This window comes from Hippopotamus amphibius, chromosome 12 (genome assembly GCF_030028045.1).
Source record: "Hippopotamus amphibius kiboko isolate mHipAmp2 chromosome 12, mHipAmp2.hap2, whole genome shotgun sequence".
Taxonomy (NCBI): Eukaryota; Metazoa; Chordata; class Mammalia; order Artiodactyla; family Hippopotamidae; genus Hippopotamus; species Hippopotamus amphibius.
In genome coordinates this window covers 96,810,652-96,830,997 of record NC_080197.1, presented here as the reverse complement: position 1 = coordinate 96,830,997, position 20,346 = coordinate 96,810,652, and the positions used below count along the sequence as shown (strand labels likewise).

Genomic DNA, 20,346 nt, shown 5'->3' with positions numbered 1-20,346 from the left:
AGTATTTAAAGGACTTCTTCCTACTTCTGACATTGGCAACAAAGGCTTAAAACAGAGATATGGACATAATAAGATATCAATATGCAGTAAATTAGCAACAAGCTAATGGCAGCCTCTAAATACACTTGCTTATGTATACAAAAAAAGAAGATGTGCTTCAGTATCAATGAGAAATAAGGTGGGTAGCATCTAGAAAGCAGAGTTTAGATTGATGAAAGTGGAATATAGGAAACCATATAAATCTTGTGAATACAACAGCAATAAGAAACAGTATTTTAAAATACATAAAATAGGGACTTCCCTGGTGGCGCAGTGGTTAAGAATCCACCTGCCAATGCAGCATACATGGGTTTGATTCCCGGTCCAGGAAGATCCCACATGCCGCAGAGCAACTAAGCTGGTGTGCCACAACTACTGAGCCTGTGCTCTAAAGCCTGCAAGCCACAACTACTGAGCCCATGTGCTGCAATTACTGAAACCCATTCACAGAGAGCCCGTGCTCCACAACAAGAGAAGCCACCTCAATAAGAAGCCTGCATGCCTCAACTTTAAACACATAACTTTGATTATCCCCATGTACAATGTGAATATATAAAAGGGGTCTCTTTGGTGTAATCTAAGTGTGAGGGCATAAATAAAAGACTCTAAGAACACGTCCAAGGTTAGGTAGAATTTGGCCAAAGAAATAAGGGGTAAAATGGAAATAAGCCCACTATATTAACATCTCCAAACACAATAATATTATTTGATACTTAGTAAATGTTCACACATGACTGAAAATCTTTATTGTTCTTGAATTTCAAATAGCAATTAAGAGTTGACTGTGCTCTTTTTTCCCTGAGATACTCTTCACATTTAGACCAGTAAATCAGGTGACTGTATTTTGGACTTTGCAGGCCTTCACTTCCCAGTTTGTAAGGTTTGAAACTCTCAAGTCTCGGTCCAAGGTCTGTTCCCCTTTCCTTTTTATACTTTATTCCACTGCTTAAATTCAGTCTATATGGTGACTACTGCCCATTCATGCAACCATTTATTCAGTAACTATGTTTTCAGTGTCTACAGTTGCAAACCACAGTTTCATGCACTGGAGATACAGCAGAAAATAAAATGGGCAAAAACTTTTAGGAGGGAGAAAGACAATAAACAATATAAATAAAATGTAGTACATGTTTAATGGTGTTTAATGCTGTAGAAAAAGAGTATATGGGATGCTCTGGTGGTGGGAATGTTTTGTATTTTAAGGAAAATAATCAGAAAGAGTCTCAATAAGAAGATGACATTGAGTACAGACCTGAAAGAAGCAAAGGAATGAGACATGAGGAAACTAGAAGAATAGCAGCCCCCGCAGAGGGAATAGTAACTGCAAAGACCTTCAGATGAAAACACATCTGACCTATGTTTAAGGAACTATGAAGTGGCCAATATGGCTGGAGTAGAGTGATCCAGGAAGAAAAGAGTGGGAAATGAGATTAAAGAAGTGGAGAGTGGTGATAGTATAAGGAAGAAAAGGCCAGATGATCATCAAATTATCATGCAAGTTCCTGTATGCCACTGAAGTTGGTAAGTGAGATAGGATGCCATTGGATCGCATTGAGCTCCGTAATGACATAGCTCACTATGTTTTAATAGGGTCACTCTGCACAGTGGGTTGAAAATAAACTGATGGAAGTTCGCAGTGGAATGTGGGAGATCTTTAGGTGGCTATTGCTGTAATCTAAGCAGGAGATGATCTGACCGGTAGCAATAAAGGTTGTGAGAAGTGATTAAGTTCTGGAGATTCACACACACACATATGCGTACACACACACACACATGTGTACACACACACACACACAAATATGTGTGTACATTCATTAATATTTAATTTTTCATTTTGAAATAATTTTAAGCTTACAAAGAGTTGCAAAAATAGAACAAAGAGTTCCTGTATGCTCAGCTCCCCGAACATAATAACTTATATAAATATCCTATAAGTATCAAACCAGAACATCAACATTATTACATACTGGAAATAGCCTATTAAAAAATAACTTAGAATTTTTAAAAGAACATAAAACTTCAATGAAATTTTTGAAGTGCCTCCATACTTTGGTTATCTAATATTAAAATATAGAGGTAGAAATTAGATACTTGTAAGACATAAATGAAAGATAACTATTAACTCCAACCTCCAGCAATTGTCAAAACTATTGCATTCTCTTCCCAAATAGTAACTTTGACTCCAGCCTGTCTTCTCTTCAATTCATTCCACACATCAGTGTCAGAGCACCAGAACAGCAGTTAAATTATCTTCAAATTCTTTTTATATCATTAAGATTTTGGAAACATTTATTTGTGTGTTAAAAAATATTTAGTGAATATATAAAATCAGAATACCGATAGTGTAATGTGCTATATACACATGCATTTTTCTAAAAGAATACCTGAGATTTCTCTGCCCTTTTCAGAGTTCTCTATCCTCTTAACAATTTAAGCCTCCTTGTTCAAACTTCCACCTTGATCACAACCATAATTCTTGTTCTCTGTCAAATCTATGTCTTCTTGATATATTCTGTTCTTTCTTTACTATTTGGCTGAAAAACTCTACTCACTTGACTGTAGTTTCTAGCAAAGCATGGGCCATGTGTCTTGTTCCCTCTTCTATGTCCAATGTCTACCATGGTGCAATAACACAAAGTAGATGCTCAATAAATATTTAGTCAACAAAAAGATAAATGAATGCCACTTTCTTCAAGCCCAAACATTAACTAACACAAACTTTAGTTAAGGAAATCTGCTCTTCATGGAACATAGCTCTATCAATTAAGTTGCAGTACCTTTTACTACATGCACAGGGTATACAGATGTGCCCATGGGTTTTATTTTGATCCTGCTATTTTTAAATTTGAGAAACAGCTCAGGATAATATACAAAAGAAGACATGGGAAGTTTCATCGTGCCAACTCTCTCTCATATTCTGAACTGAGTTTAAACTCAGAAGCAAATGCTAAATATAAATAAAATTGTGTGGGTTTACATAGAAAAAATCACTCACACGTGTACCATAATGCATTAGTACTTTTTGTTGCTCCTCACAACCAAAAAGAGGCCTCATTAATGCATATTTGATGCTTTTATTTGGTAACACATAATAATATTGTCTAATTATTTAAAACATTTTAATTTTAATTTCTTAATCTAAATACCAAATTATTTTGTTTTGTTTTTACTGGTGGGTGGCATACTTTAAAAATGCCTTGTTTCTACATGCCCAGGCTCTGCACCTCCCATGTAGGACTCCAGGCCTGAAGTGAGGCCAAGGGCAGGACAGCAATACCGAGGCCAAGTGCATGAGGCCCCTGCTGCTCTCACCATAGCTGTGGTATCCAGCATGCATCAGATGCTGGAGGACGTGGACTTTGAGAAAAGAATCCAGTTGATAACCTTAAATGACAATGGCCATAATACTCCTTGTCATCCCAGCCATAATTGGCACTATGCTATATGCTAGAAAGTGGAGACAAGTGTTTTGCCCAAACACATTGGGGTCCTACTGTCTACACTGGGCCATCCATGGTAGGCACACTCAAGTGGCACAGCTTCTGCTTTATTGTGGGCTAACCTCAAAGTGGCAGAGGATGACAGCATCTCTGGTCGGCATGCAATTGCTCTGAAGTGTCAAGAGAATTTTCATTCCCTCTTTTGAAGCTCAGTCCAGTCCTGAAGTTTGTTTGGGATGAACGGGTGACCTAATGCCAAGTAATAGTGACTGTTATCGACTGAATATTTGTGTCCCCCTCCAATCTATATATTGAAGTCCTAGCCCCCAGCATGATAGCATTCAGAGATGGGCCCTTTAGAAGATAGTTAGATGCACGTGAGGTCACGAAGTGGGGACCCCCGTGATGGGACTAGTGACCTTATAAAAAGAGACACCAGGAAGCATGCTGTCTTTCTTGCCCAATGTGAGCATGCAGCAGGAAGGCAGCCATATGCAAGCCAGGAAAAGTGTTCTCACTAGGCACCTAGGTCAGCCAGCACCTTGATCTTGGACTTCCCAGCCTCCGGAATTGTGAGACATACGTTGTTGCTGTTTAAGCCTCCCAGTGTGTGGCACTTTGTTATGGCAGCTGAGCTAAGAAAGTGAGCGTTAAGACCTGCTTCTCTCCTGGGGTTGCCACTCTCCCATCTCATGCTGCCTTTCAATGGTCCTCAACTGAACGTCCGCATCCCACCCCACGGTCAGCTTCCGAACGCAGGGTAGAAAACTAAGGCCGAGAAGGAGCTGATCCCATTATCTATTCCTATTTTTTAAGAGGCCACACCAGACGTAAGAGGTAGATTTGGGGGGATGTGAAGTACAAGTGCTCAAGCCTGGACAGATGACCAAATTCCATGTCATTCATGTGAAGATATCTACTCGTATGGGAAGAAAAAGGGAGAACCATCTCCCCTTCTGTACACAAAAATAAATGTCTAGGGTATTAAATACCCACGTAGAAAAACCAAAAGCATGTAGATATTAGATGAAAATGTAAAACATGACGTAAATCAAAAGCCATAAAGAAAAAGCTTGACAAACTTGAATACATTAAAATTTTAAACAACAACAAAAAAGGCACCTTAAACAAATTTAAAAGGTAAGTAACAACTAAAGAAAAATACTGCTCTATATTACAAAGGGTTAGTATCCAGATTATGTTATAAAGCTCCTCCAAATCACTATAAAAAAATACACAAAATTTACAAAATGAGCAAATATACGAACTGACCCTTCAGATGAGATAATACCAAACAACAACAACGAACAAACCACCCCAAACAAACAACAACAATACTACCAACAACAACAAACACACACACAAGAAGATGCTCACCATTAGTAATAATTAGGAAAATGCAAACTAAAACAATAAGCCAATAGAATTTTTTACCCATTTATTAATTAATTCACATGTCTGCTAAATAAACTTTTATGAACAAAACATGTATTAAAAACCTCTTTTTGCTCCTTTACCTCTGGTACATTCTCAAGAAAACTGATCCACTTTTTTGTAAACATTAATTTTAAAAAATCAAGACTTTTTTCAAGATATTTTAAATAATAAATTTGAAATATATTCATGATAAAAAAAGAAAAAAAATATATAAAACAATATAAAGGAAAACAAGACCCCTTCCTCATCACCTCATGATTTCCATTTCCCAGATTATCAGATGTGTGCTTAGCCTTTCACAAACTTGCTGTGCATGTGCACTTCTATTAATGTGTGAATGCACATATATTTAACGAGAAGTTAAATAGGACCTGTAGTTTCTACTAAGGCCCTAAAACTGATAACCATAGGTGAAAAGTATTCATATTCCTCTGATCCAAGGAGATGTGCTCTGCAGATTATGCTAAGATAGTTCTGCAGCCATCTCCCATTTCCAGCCTATACACGAGAAGGCTAGAGAAATTGGAAAGTGAGGCTCTCTTTAAGATCATTATCGTGTATACTTCTCCCTCATAACAACCCAAATGAGAAAAAGCATCAAGAAATGTATTTATTCAGAATAGGAACATCTGCTGGGAGGGCGACCTACACGCTGTATAGTCTTTTTTCCCTTTCCTTCCCACTCTGCCTGACTAGGTGCTTATTAAGCTGCAGAAATTTGCTGAACAAAGTGTTTCAGGGCAGGAGTGGAACTTGGTGACAGAATATAGGAGAAGTTGACTGATGTCCACTGGAATTGATGTAGACAGAGGCAAGTGCTTAACTCCTACCTAGAAAAATCCAGTGAAGAAGATTTCTGCTTCTAGCTGTGCAGAATACTAGAGGTTCAGTGAACCCCTTGTGAAACAATACATCAAACATTCTAGATAAAAACATATAGATACAATACCAAAGAAATTATTGAGAAGCTGATATTCATTATAATTAAAAACTGCTCCTGTGCAAAACACTATATAAAGAGAATAAGACAAGCCACAGGCCAGGAAAAAATAATTACAAAACACACATCTGATAAAAGACTATTGTCCAGAATATAAAAAGGACTCTTAAAACTCAACAATAAGAGAACAAACCACCCAATTAAAAAATGGAACAAAGATCCTTAACAGACATATCACCAAAGAAGATATACGATGGCAAATAGACATATGAAAAGATGCTTCACATCAATGTTATCAGGAAAATGCAAATTAAAACAACAATGAGATACCACTACATATTTCTTAGAATGCCAAAATCCAGAATACTGACAACATCAAATGCTAATGTGGATGTGAAGCAGCAGAAACTCTCGTGCATTGCTGGTGGGAATGCAAATTGACTGTGGTATATCCAGACGATGGAATATTATTCCATGCTAAAAGGAAGTGAGCTATCGAGCCATGAAAAGACATGGAGGAAACTTAAATGCATATCACTAAATAAAAGAAGCCAATTTGAAAAGGCTACATAATCTATGATTCCAACCATGTGACACTCTGGAAAAGGCAACAGTATGGAGATGGTAAAAAGATCAGTGGTGTGTGTATGTGTGGTGAAGGGATGGAGGATGGAGAAGGAGGATGAATAGGAGAAATACAGAGCATTTTAGGGCAGTGAAGATATTCTGTATGATACTATAATGATGGATATATGTCATTACACTTTTTATATGTTATACATTATATATTTTACATTATATGTTTGTTCAAACCCATAGAATATACAACACCAAGAGTGAACCCTAATGTAAATCATGGACCTTAGGGGATTATGATGTGTAGGTTCATCACCTGTAACAAATGTGCCACTCTGGTGGGGGAGACCATGCATGCATGAATGCAGGGAGTATATGGGAAATCTCTGTACTTTCCTCTTAGTTTACTTGTGAATCTAAAGCTGTTCTAAAAAAATAGTACTTTTTACAAAACATACATAAAATAAAAAATTTAAATGCATGACTGTGCTGAAGCCAGAAACAGCAAAGAGGTATAAATTATGGCGGTAAAAGAGAACTGGAGATGGCATTTGACCTGGGACTATTTGCCTATCAATGTGGACAGAATCTGGATTTTAATAAGTCAACTGGATCAGGAACAAAAGAGAAAGTCTGGGGTCTGAGTATGTATAGCAAGATATCAGATAGAAGAAAACTCACATAAAACCAAGATCTGTAAAGAGTGATACCCTCACTGAGTAAACTGGGAAAAATCCCATTACACAACATGAGACTGTGACCATATGACCATGTTTTGTTTGGGGATCTAGACAGAAGAGAAAAAAATATACCTACTCTGAAATTTCCTAATTGTAAGTCTGAGATCTACATGTATGGCCCATAAAACTCCAAGTCAACAAGAATCAGATATGCAAGGATTGTAGTTACAGATATTATGAAAAACAGAATACAAAATAACTATGTTTATACTTCAATAACTATTATATACCTCAAGAAATAGTAAATAGAAATGAAAATAAAAGGATATTGAAGAAAAGATTTATTGAAACTGGCTAATCAGATTTGAAAATGAATGAAATAGAAGCTCTAGAAATCTAAGTATTAATAATTAAAATTGAAAAAATAGATCAAATAGTAAATTATACCTAGCTGAAGAAAGAGGGATGGACCTGAAAAATAAATCTAAATAAAGAACTCAAATGTAGCACACGCAAAGGATGAAATAAAGAGATCTTAAAAGCTATGAAGGATAAAGTGAAAGCCTTTTATATGTTTCATTCTAGGGCCCAGAATAACTAGAGAAAATGAGAAAGTTGCAGATTGACTTTTATTTATCTTGCTTATGATCTTTTGGCTTTCTGAATCAGAAAATTTGTCTTTCAATAATTCATGAAAATTATCAGTTTTTCATCTTTTTAAAATATTGCCTATGTTGGTAGTAAATTTTTTCAGTTTTTATTTGCTTAAAATATTTTTTTTTGTTTTCTTTTCCTTTTAAAAGAGTTTCACTGAGATGGAGAATTTTAAATTTGCTAGCATTTCTTTTCCATATTTTGATAATGTCATTTAAATATCTTTTGGTACCTAGTATTTTTCTTGGCACAGCATCAATCTAATGGTCATTCCTTTGTAGGTTTGCTGGATTTTCTTTCCTCTACATTTTTTGTTTGTTTGTTTGTTTAGATATCTGAAATACAACTTAATTCTGATTCTAAATGAAAAGGAATGTGAATTACAATAACAAACAAGATTCCACCACTGAATATTGTGATGTGACTATAGCAGTCTTATATTTGAAACTCAAGGAGGAAACATCTGTGTTCCAAAACAGCTAAATATGTAAATATGCAGGTCCAAAAAATGAAGGTTTGTTGGTTTTTTTTTTTTTAACTGCCATATATGCTCCGAAGCTCATTCTTCTCCTTCATCATCCCAAAGATTAAGCACCTGTTCTGCTTAGCTATATGCTAAAGTGGCAAACGCTGCACTACTGACATCACAGGACAGTTGCCTATAAAACTAGCCTTCTGAAGCTGGGCTCCAGCTTCATTTTTTTCACAGGTCATCATCTTCATCCTGGAGAGGAGTTGTCTGAGCAACCTCTAGACCGTGCTCCTACAGCGCTGCCACGGGCTGGGTCCATAACCACCTCTGGCGGGGTGAGAGCAGGCATGGCCGACGAACTCCGAGTTAGGGTCTCAGATCAGTTTCCTAGCAAGCCAGAGGAAGGGCTTTGCATAGTTGTAGTTACTTCTGGCAGAAATGTCATAGTACTGAAGATTCTTCTTTCAGTGGAAGACAATTGACTTTGCCTTAACATTTCAGTCCTCAATATCCACTTGGTTTTCACACAACGCTATGGGGATGCTCTCACACAGTCGTACCAGACCTCTGTGCCAGTTTGGCACTATCTTGTCAGTAACTCTCGGATGTTACAGCAAACATTATAATGGCACACGGAGCTTGGATATAAATAGCCATCTGTCAGTCCACCAATTTCTCCTGACCGATTCACTGAACTTAATAGGTCCTCTGTTGGTATGGAGCACAAGGGGCTGGACCTCAACACCCAAGGTAGCTATGCATTTCTCAAATTCACCAGTCAGGTGGCATTTCCTGAATGTCGTTTTTCCAGTTCCACCGTCACCCACCAATACAGGCTTGAACTGAACTTGGAGTTCTCCTTGGGCAGCCATCGTGATGTTACTTCCGGAAGCGTCTTCCACGCCCATCTCTCTTTCCTCACTTTTAATATCATTCGTTTGGTATTCTACAGAAACTCAGTAAAGAAATTTGAGGCAGGGAAGTAATCCCAGAAGTGTATGAGATGCAAGAAGAATGATAAGCAATGGAAAAAAGTAAACGTAATTAAAGCTAAAGAAATAATAAAATGTGTAATTATTGGCATTTCAGAAAACGAAGGTAGACTTAAGTTCTTATGCCACATTCTCTAATTATGATGCAATTAAGTTGAAAATAACAAAAACATAATTAAAATAATTCCAAACTTTTAGAAATTAAGACAGTTCTAATGCAAATTTGGAAATATTATAATTAAAACAGAAAAAAATAATATAAATATTACTTTTCAGAACTTGTGGAAGTAAACTTATAGCCTTAAGTTTTTATGAAAATAAAGTTGAAAATTGATGAAATAAGCATTTCAATAAGCAGTTCTAACTTAAGTTAGAAGAAAGATCAACACGATGAACTTAAAGTGAAAGAAAGGCTGTAATAAAGGAAAGAGCAGACACAAATGAAGATAGAAAACAAAATAGAGTGTAAACAAAAAATTAGGATGATTAATACAATTGACAAACTCATAAAAAACATAAAGGTCACAACAAAAATATTAGGAATGACTAAATGAACAAAATAAAAATGGCAGATATTTTAAATATTCTAAAAACCTTATGGCAAAAAATTGGAATATATGTAAAATAGACAAAGCTCTATTTTTCCATCCACCATCACAATTTGTTTTAAAAACAGGACATTTTCATTACGTTTAAGTAGGAATCGCATGCAGAATACGGTCAAGAAGATTTTTTTTCGCTTAACTTATGTGGAACCCAAACATCAAAGCGATTCACACGACCAAGCTGGTGCAAATGATTTTCAGTGCTTGATTTGGATATTTTGAGTATGTTGGCTATCTCCCACATGGTATAACATTGATTGTTCTCAGTTAATGCCTCTATTTGATCACTATCAACGCCAACAGGTCTACCCGACTGTGGAGCATCATCCAGCAAGAAATCTCCAGCATGAAACTTTGCAAACCACTTTTAACATGTTTGATCAGTCACAGCACCTTCTCCATACACTGCACAAATATTTTTTTGCATTTCAGTTGTGTTTTTACCTTTCTTGAAATAATAAAGCATAATAGGCAGAAAGTGTTGCTTTTTTTCTTCCATCTTCAATATTAAAATGGCTACACAAAAATTTACCAATTTTGATGTCTTTTTTAAATGCACACTGATAGGACGGCTGCCACATACAATCTAACAAAATTGTTTCAAATGAAGTTAAAGACAACCAAGTGCTACTAGAGCCATCTTATGGAAAAAACCGAATGAACCTTTTGGCCAACCCAATATATTTAGGGTATTAACCCCTTATCAGATATGTCGTTTGCAAATATCTCCTCCCATTCTGTAGACAGACTTTTCATTTTGTTGGTGATTTCCTTCGCTGTGCAAAAGCTTTTTAGTTAGATGAAATTCCATTTGTTATTGTTGTTTTTGTTTTTTGCTTTTGATTTCCTTGCCTGAAGAGACATATCCAAAAATATATTACTAAGACTGATGTCAAAGAACATACTGCCTATGTTTTCTTCTAGGAGTTTTACAGTTTGGGGCCTTCCATTTAAGTCTTTAATCCATTATGAATTTGATTTTGTGCATGGTGTGAGAGAGTAGTCCCATTTGATTCTTTTGGATGTAGCTGTCCAATTGTCCCAACACTGTTTATTAAAGAGGCTGTCTTCATCCCATTGTATACTCTTGCCTCCTTTGTTATAGATTAATTGAGTATATAAATTTGGGTTCATTTCTGGGCTCTGTGTTCTGTGCCATTGATCTATGTATCTTGTTTGTGCCAGTACTATGCTGTATTGATTACTGTAGCTATGAAGTATAGTTTGAAATCAGTGAGCATGACACCTCCAGCTTTCTTCTTCTTTCTCGAGATTGTTTTGGCTATTTGGGGACAATTTGTGTTTCCATACAAATTTTAGATGCATTTGTTCTAGTTCTGTGAAAAATGCCATTGCTATTTTAATAGGGATTGCACTCACTCTGTAGATTGCCTTGAGTAGTGTGGTCATTTTAACAATATTAATTCTTCCAACCCATGAACAAAGTATATCTTTCCATCTGTTTGTGTCCTCTTCAATTTCTTTCAACAGCATCTTGTTTTCTGAGTACAGGTCTTTTACTTCCTTAGTTAGAATTATTCCTAGGTATTTTATTATTTTTTTTAATAAAATTGTAAATGGGCTCATTTTCTTAATTTATCATTCTGATAGTTCATTCTTAGTATATCAAAATGCAACCGATTTCTGTATATTAATTTTAGACCCTGCAACTTTACTGAATTCATTGATCAGCTCAAGTAATTTGTGTGTGTGTGTGGCATCCTGAGGATTTTCTATGTATATCTATGTATATTTTCTATGACATATCATATCCTCTGCAAACAGTGACAGTTTTACTTCTTCCTTTCCATTTGGAGTTCTTTGATTTCTTTTTCTTGTCTGTTGTCGCTAGGACTTCCAATACTATGCTGAATAAAAGTGGCAAGGGTGGGCATCCTTGTCTTCTTCATGATCTTAGGGGAAATGCATTCATTTAGTACGATGCTAGTGGTGGGCTTATCGTATATGGCCTTTATAACGTTAAGGTATGTTCCACCTATACTCAATTGCTCTGTAATTTTCTTTTTTTGTGATATTTTTCTCTGGTTTTGGCATCAAGGTAACTGGCTTTATAGAATGAGTTTGGAAGCATTCTCTCCTCTGCAAGTTTTTTTAATAGATTGAGAAGAATGAGAGTCTATTCTTTTCTAAAAATTTGCTAAAATTCACCTGTGAAGCAGTCTGTTCTTGGACTTTTGAAGGATTTGTTTTATTACGAATTCAATTTCATTAATGGTAATTTGTCTGTTCATATTTTCTATTTCTTCCTGGTTCAGTCTTATTTTTTTTATAAAATTTATTTATTTACTTATTTATTGGCTGTGTTGGGTCTTGGTTGTTGCACACAGGCTTTCTCTAGTTGCAGCCAGTGGGGGCTACTCTTCATTGTGGTGCGTGGACTCCTCATCGTGGTGGCTTCTCTTGTTGAGGAGCACGGAGTCTAGGCACGTGGGCTTCAGCTGTTGCAGCACATGGGCTCAATAGTTGTGGCTCACAGGCTGTAGAGCGCAGGCTCAATAGTTGTGGCGCATGGGCTTAGTTGCTCCGCGGCATGTGGGATCTTCCTGGAGTAGGGATCAAACCCGTGTCCCCAGCATTGGCAGGCAGATTCTCAACCACTGTGCCACCTAGGAAGCCCAGTATAGTCATTTAGACAATACTGATTTTACCAGTCTAAAAATTCAGGATGTCTTTCCATCCGTTTGTGTCATATTCAGTTTCTTTCATCACGGCCTTATAGCTTTTGGAGTTCAGGTCTTTTGCCTCCTTTGGTAGGTTTATTCTTAGATAATTTATTCTTTTTGATAACATGGTAAACGGGATTGTTTCTTTAATTTCTCTATCTGATCTTTCATTGTTACTGTATAGAAATGTAACAGATTTTTGTGTATTAATTTTGTATCCTGCAGCTTTACTGATTTCATTGATGAGCTCTAGTAGTTTTCTGGTAGCATTGTAAAGATTTTTCTGTGTATAGTTTCATGTCATCTGCAAACAGTGACAGTTTTATTTATTCCTTTCCATTTTGGATTCCCTTAATTTCTTTTTCTTCTCTGATTGCTGTAGCTAAGACTTCCAAAACTATGTTGAATAAAAGTGGTGACAATGGGCATCCTTGTCTTGTTCCTGACCTTAGAGGAAATGCCTTCAGCTTTTCACAATTGGGTATGATGTTAGCTGTTGATTTCTCATAGATGATATTTATTAAATGGATTAAAGACCTAAACATAAGGCCAGATACTATAAAACTCCTAGAAGAAAATATAGGCAGAACACTCTTTGACATAAACTGCAGCAATATCTTTTCAAATTTGTCTTTTTGAGTAATGAAAATAAAAACAAAAATAAACAAGTGGGACCTAATTAAACTTAAAAGCTTTTGAACAGCAAAACAAACAAACAAAACCCATAAACAAAATGGAAAGACAACCTACAGAATGGGAGAAAATATTTGCAAATGATGCAACTGACAGGGGATTAATTTCCAAAATATACAAACAGTTCGTATATCTCAATGTAAAACAAACAAACAAACAACTCAATCAAAAATGGGCAGTAGTTCTAAATAGACATTTCTCCAAAGAAGACATACAGATAGCCAGAAAACACATGAAAAGATGCTCAACATTGCTAATTATCAGAGAAATGCAAATCAAAACAACAGTGAAGTATCACCTCACACCAGTCATTATCACCATCATCAAAAAGTCTACAAATAATAAATGCTGGGGAGGGTGTGGAGAAAAGGGAACCCTCCTACACTGTTGGTGGGAATGTAAATTGATACAACCACTATGGAGAAAAGTATGGAGTACCTTCAAAAACTAAATATAGAGCTACCATATGATCCTGCAATGCCACTCCTCAGCATATATCTGGAGAAAGCCATAATTCAAAAAGTTACATGCACTTCAATATTTATTGCAGCACTATTTACAATAGCCAAGACACAGAAGCAACCTAAATGTCCATTGACAGATGAATGGATAGAGAAGATATGTATACACAAGGGAATATTACTCAGCCATAAAAAAGAATGAAATAATGCTATGTGCAGCAACATGGATGGATCTAGAGATTGTCATACTAAGTGAAATAAGCCAGAGAGAGAAAGACAAATATCATATGATATTGCTTATATGTGGAATCTAAAAAAAAATGATATTAATGAACTTATATATATAAAAAACAGAAGTAAACCCATAGATAGAGAAAACAAACTTATGATTACCCAAGGGGAAGTAAGGGAAGGGATAAATTAGGAGTTTGGGATTAACATAAATACACTACTTTAGATAAAATAGATAACCAACAAGGACCTACTGTATAGCACAGGGAACTATACTCAATATTTTGTAATAACCTGTAAGGGAAAGGAATCTGGAAAAAAAAATATTATATAGAACTGAATCACTTTGCTGTATGCCTGAAACTAAGGCAACATTGTAAATCAACTATACTTCAATTTTTTTAAAAGTCATTGTGATTGAGGAAATAAGTTCCCTGCTAAACACTAAGAGCTATGAGCCTTGGTAAAAACATTTGAGGATGGTGGTATAGTGGAATGGTGAAACCCTAACCTAGGAGGTAGAGTATGAAATCTAATCCAGCTTCTGTCAATTCCTACATGATTTACTTGGGTTGCTTGACTTTACTTAGTCTTGGTTTCCTCACATAACAAATGAGTAAAAAGCCCAAGAGAGTATTCTGTAGATTTGACCAGCATTTACAAGCAGTTATCTTTAAGTAAAGGAGATTACCCTTGACTATGTGTGTGGCCTTATCCAGTCTTAAATTAAAGGCCTTGAAGACCAAGGTTTCCCTGAAAAGAAAGAATTTTACCTCAAGACATAAAAAGACTGTCCTACAAATTTCAGGCTTGGCAGTCCTCATAATTGTGTAAGCCATGTCCTTAAAATCAATCTATATCTATCTATCATCTATTATCTATCTATCATCTATCTATCTATCTATCATCTATCATCATCTATCCTACCTATCTATATTTTATTAGTATGTTTCTCAGGGGAACCTTGACTGATACACCTTTCCTGGTAGTATGCCACAGAAATAGGAAAATAATTTGAAATCTTCAAAGTGCTATGCTAATTTAAGGTATTATCATTCCAAATATATCTCAAGTATGTATTTTTATTATTTTTAAATTTTTTTTTTAAGATTTGTTTTGATGTGGACCCTTTTTAAAGCCTTTATTGAATTTCTTACAATATTGCTTCTGTTTTATGTGTTTGTTTTCTTGGCTGTGAGGCATGTGGGATCTTAGTTCCCCACCAGGAATCACACCCACACGCCCTGCATTGGAAGGCAAAGTCTTAACCACTGGATGGCCAGGGAAGTCCCTCAAGTATGTATTTTAAATTGATGAATGCAAATATATGTTTCTTTAAAATTCTTGTCAAAGGACACTATAAGTAGTAGTTTGGACAGAAGTGCTAGTTTCAAAAGGGAAGACAGTGGGGAATAGTTGAATGATGCTTATGAACAATTGTTTTAATTACTTATTTTGTGACTCAATATAATAGCAAAGGTTAAATAGGGGGGAGAAAGAACAGTGCCATCCTTTACTTCTCCTCATCATTTAACATATATAATTGAGTAAAATGTCTATTTCAATTTTACCAGGAAGCTTTTGGTCTCATACTTTTCAGAAAAAAATGAAATTTACATCATTCATTAATCTCAAAATACACAGAACTTTCCTCTTCACCACCTTAATCCCTTACACTTCTCTTTGCTCTCTGTTCCACTATAAAACTTGTTTTGGTTAGTCCAGCCCTGACAAGCCGCACCTAGGTGAATATATCCTCAAATAAATGCTCAACTATGTGTTCTATTTATTCTACTGAGTCCACCATGAACATGTTACTCAAACCTCTTTTACTCTTGGTTGGTAATCTAGCTGATCAATCACTTAACATTGTTACCCAAGCAAATCATTGTTGCAACATGCCTCTCCTATCATCATTCCTCCACTTTCCTTAGCCTCATATCAGAATTAGTCTTATTATTTTAAAGACGTAGCTCATTTTGAATTACAAGTAATCCTTCTTGTTTACAAGACTTGGCTCAATGATTTTGGCTTTACTCCAGAAATTAAACCCACCTTCAAGGGTGAAGTTTGACAAATAGTAAATTTTGAAAAATGCAATTCAGAATTGGAAGGCTGTTTTCAAATAAGCATTTCTAACATTATTTGTCACAGTGACCTCAATAGACCAATAATCAAGCTTGATAATATACAGTGATGATGTGAAAGAGAATAATGAGTACTAGAATGTTTGTGTTTTGATAGGGTCATTTAAGAAAAATAAGCCTTATAGCCATACCTCATTATTCATTAATTGTAAAAGAATATATATTCTTTTTATACATCCCAAAGTGGTCAGTGTGCAATAAAAGATAGTTCATCAGTTACACTTGGTTATCGGCATAATAAAAAAAAATAAAGCAAATTGAACTCAAGCCAAATATTAAATAATACTTTAGTGAACTTCACAACTATAGTTAAAATTGAATTTTCTTCTCTAGTCTTTACAAAACACTCATTAAATGGAGTCATAAAAATAAAACTGTATCTATTCTGTTGCAAATAATAATAAAAAACTGTTTTCATAGGTCTTTTCTATTTTTGTTTTTGGTTCTTGATTCTAAATATCCTTTCTTGAATTACCAAGCCTTTTAGTGTCTCATCTCAAAAAAAATTTTCTCACTGTCAAGGTTTTCCCATAAAATAGATTCTTCTGAGTAAAGTGTTGATATCCCTTGAAAATCTTGTAGCAGACAGAATTTTTAAAAATTATAGTTTGCAGAAATTAAAAAAAAGTTTTTCTTTGACTAAATTCCAATATCTTCCTTAATTACATATTATTTTAAAACTATAAAATCTGTTAAGCTGTATTGAGATATAGCTCAATTCACCTCTTCATTTTGCTATATAGCTACATTCTCTATATCTTTTCTCCAAAGAGCTTGAACACTCTAATAAAAATATATTCTAAAGATAGCAACAAGAGTTATTATGCCTCCACAAAAAACAAAATGCTCAACATTGCTAATTATTAGAGAAATGCAAATCAAAACTACAGGGTGTGGAAAAAAAGGGATGCTCCTACACTATTGGTGGGAATATAAATTGGTAAAACCACTATGGAGAACAGTATGGAGGGTCCTTCAAAAACTAAAAACAGAGCTGCCATATGATCCTGCAATGCCACTCCTCAGCATATACCTGGAAAAAACCATAATTCAAAAAGATACATGTGCCCCACTTCCTAGGTGGTGCAGTGGTTAAGAATCTGCCTGCCAATGCAGGGGACACGGGTTCGATCCCTGCTCCAGGAAGATCCCACATGCCGTGGAACAACTAAGCCCGTGAGCCACAACTATTGAGGCTGTGCTTTAGAGCCCATGAGCCACAACTATTTTTTTTTTTTTTTTTTTTTTTTGCGCACGGGCTTAGTTGCTCCGTGGCATGTGGGATCTTCCTGGAGCAGGGATCGAACCTGTGTCCCCTGCATGGGCAGGCAGATTCTCAACCACTGCGCCACCTAGGAAGCCCCGAGCCACAACTATTGAGCCCATGTGCTGCAACTACTGAAGCCCAAGCGCCCAGAGCCCATGCTCCACAACAAGAGAAGCCATAGCAATGAGGAGCCCACACACCACAATGAAGAGTAGCCCCCACTCACCGCGACTAAAGAAAGCCCGCGCACAGTGAAAAAGACCCAACACAGCCAATAAAATAAATAAATAAATTTATTTAAAAAAAATACATATGCCCCAATATTTATTGCAGCACTATTTACAATAGCCAAGACAGGGAAGTTGCTGTATAACAAAGGGAGTTCAACTCGAGGATGGTTGATGCCTTGGAGGACTGGGACGGGGAAGGTGGGGGGGAGTCGAGGGAGGGAGGGGATACGGGGATATGTGTATAAATACAGATGATTGACCTTGGTGTACCTCAAAAACTAATACAAGAGTGTAAAGCAATTATATTCCAATAAAAAAAAAAAAGAAAACAGCCCAAATGCCCATCAACAGATGAATAGATAAAGAAGATGTGGTATATATACACAGTGGAATATTACTCAGTCATAAAAAAGAATGAAATAATGCCATTTACAGCAATATGGATGGACCTAAAGATTATCATACTAAGTGAAGTAAGCCAAAGAAAGACACATATCATATGATATCATCTATATGTGGAATCTGAAAAAAAAAGAACTTATTTACAAAACAGAAATAGGCTCACAGACATAGAAAACAAGCTTATGGTTACCAAAAGGGAAGGGGAGAGATGGATAAATTAGGAGATTAGGGTTAACATATACACATTACTGTATCTAAAATCGATAACTAATAAGGACCTACTGTATAGCACAGGGAACTAGACTCAATATTTTGTAATAACCTATAATGGAAAAGAATCTGAAGAATTTTATATATATATATATAAAACATATACGTAATATACATGTATATATGAATCACTCCGCTGTACACCTAAAATTAACACATTGTACATCAATTACAGTTCAATTAAAAAAATAAAATATACATTAAAAAAAGAATTATTTAAAATAAATAAATAAATAAAATAGCAGCAGAGTCAAAAAAAAAAAAAAGAATTATTTTGCCTGGATATTTGCAGGGTTTTGTTGGTTTTTAAAAATTTTTTTTTTATTTCTTTATGGCTGTTTTGGGTCTTTGTTGCTGCGTGCAGGCTTTCTCTAGTCGTGGTGAGCAGGGGCTAGTCTTCATTGCTGTGCGTGAGCTTCTCAGTTCAGTGGCTTCTGTTGTTTCGGAGCATGGGCTCTAGGTGCACAGGTTTCAGTAGTTGTGGCTCGTGGGCTCCAGAGCGAGGGCTCAGTAGTTGTGGCGTTTGGGCTTAGTTGCTTCACAGCATGTGGGATCTTCGGACCAGGGCTCAAACCTGTGTCCCCTGCATTGGCAGGTGGATTCTTAACCACTGTGCCACCTGGGAAGTCCCTGTTGGTTTGTTTCTGTTTTGCTTTTGCTTTTACAAATTTCTGGAAATCTGAAGTTTTTGGATTATGTATGTATTGCCAGAATTAAGATTTATGAAGACAGGGGCTATGTTCTTCCCTGTTGAACTCTGAGCATTTCATCCTGAGCTTTGTAAATATCTAAATTAGAGAATGAAGTGAAGGGAAAGAATACATTATTTTTTGATCAAAGCTTGGTCTGATTCTATATGAAGGCCTAGAATTTATAAACTGCCTTTACCTTTCCTTCACTGCTTCTTCTATAGAATTAACAGGACATCTCCAGAGCCATGGCTTATTGCAGAGTCCCTCTGTGAAGTGTCTTTGCTTCTCTTCCCTTTCTTGTTAGATGTGCTTCCCTCTCTTGTTAGATGGCTTTAAGTTAATGATTCAGGGGATGAGGGTCCAGAGTTTATAGAACAAAATTTGAAGATAGCTTTGTTACTCATTTCAAGTGTGACCTTAGGCATGTTACTAAACCTCTCCCAATGTTGGATTTCCTCATCTGTAAAATAGGGTTAGTATTAATTCCTATCCCAGAAGGCTATAGGGGGTGATAAATGAGATAATTAATCTAAAACATTTAGTGCTGCTTGGCACCATAGGAATCACTCAATAAATATTAGGCATTATCATTATTACTACTACTATATATATCTGTTTATAAGTTCCATGAGAGCAGTAATCATTATTTTTTAAGCTTCGTACCTAGCATAGTATTTGGTACATGCTTGTTGAACTGAACTATGTTTTGATCTACAGGGAGAAATGTAAAGACTAAATATTCTTCACTTTTCCTCATCTCGTGGATGCAGCAGCGTAGGGAGGAAACGATACGCTTGGCCTATTGAAACGTAAGTGCTGATTGCCTGATCTATACTTCTAAACTAAAAGTTAAATCCCCAAATCTTTAAAGCTAGGGAAATTGACTTATAACATCAAAGTGAGAAAACTTAAATTTGAGCAAAAGCCAAGCAAGGATACTTGCATGTCTGTTACCTGTTTTCACTTGCACATACTTCCTAGTTTTAAAAGCAATATAGGTAAAGTAAGAGATGGTCAGGAAGGAAGAGGAGGGAGTGCCAGAGAAATGTGTTTATTTACTTTATTTCACCCTATTATTACATTCAGGGATTATTCCAATTGTTTTTGTAGCAAAGCAGTTTCCCCCACCCACAAAGAAAATTATCACATATGAGTCTTCCACCACGGCTAGATGCCAGTCTTTCCACATTACTTGGAAGAAGTTTCAAGAAAGTTTCCTTAAAGAAACTCACTGTGTAAATGCATGATGATATTAAGACTTGTAAGTTCAGTAGAATTTCTCCCCCACTCACTGATTGTGAATTTCTTGCCAAATAAACCTTTCTCTGCACAACAGCATGTTTTACACAGCACATAATAAGTGCCATAAGTGGAGATAGTGATATTTTTAAGTTCTTAATACAATTGGAATACTGGTTTTTCTGAATTCCTTAT

At 35.9% G+C, this 20,346-nt stretch overlaps 1 long non-coding RNA gene and 1 pseudogene across 1 annotated transcript in view; one reads left to right on the top strand and one right to left on the bottom strand.

The window, feature by feature from the left end:
• The window catches only part of LOC130832718 (uncharacterized), a 31,305-nt gene that overhangs the window by 3,926 nt on the left and 7,033 nt on the right, over positions 1 to 20,346 (top strand). Inside the window, exon 2 of the long non-coding RNA XR_009048361.1 lies at positions 19,630 to 19,721. This is a non-coding gene — a long non-coding RNA (uncharacterized LOC130832718). The remainder of the gene's footprint in view (positions 1 to 19,629; positions 19,722 to 20,346) is intronic.
• LOC130832717 (GTP-binding nuclear protein Ran-like) lies at positions 8,470 to 9,137 on the bottom strand (annotated as a pseudogene).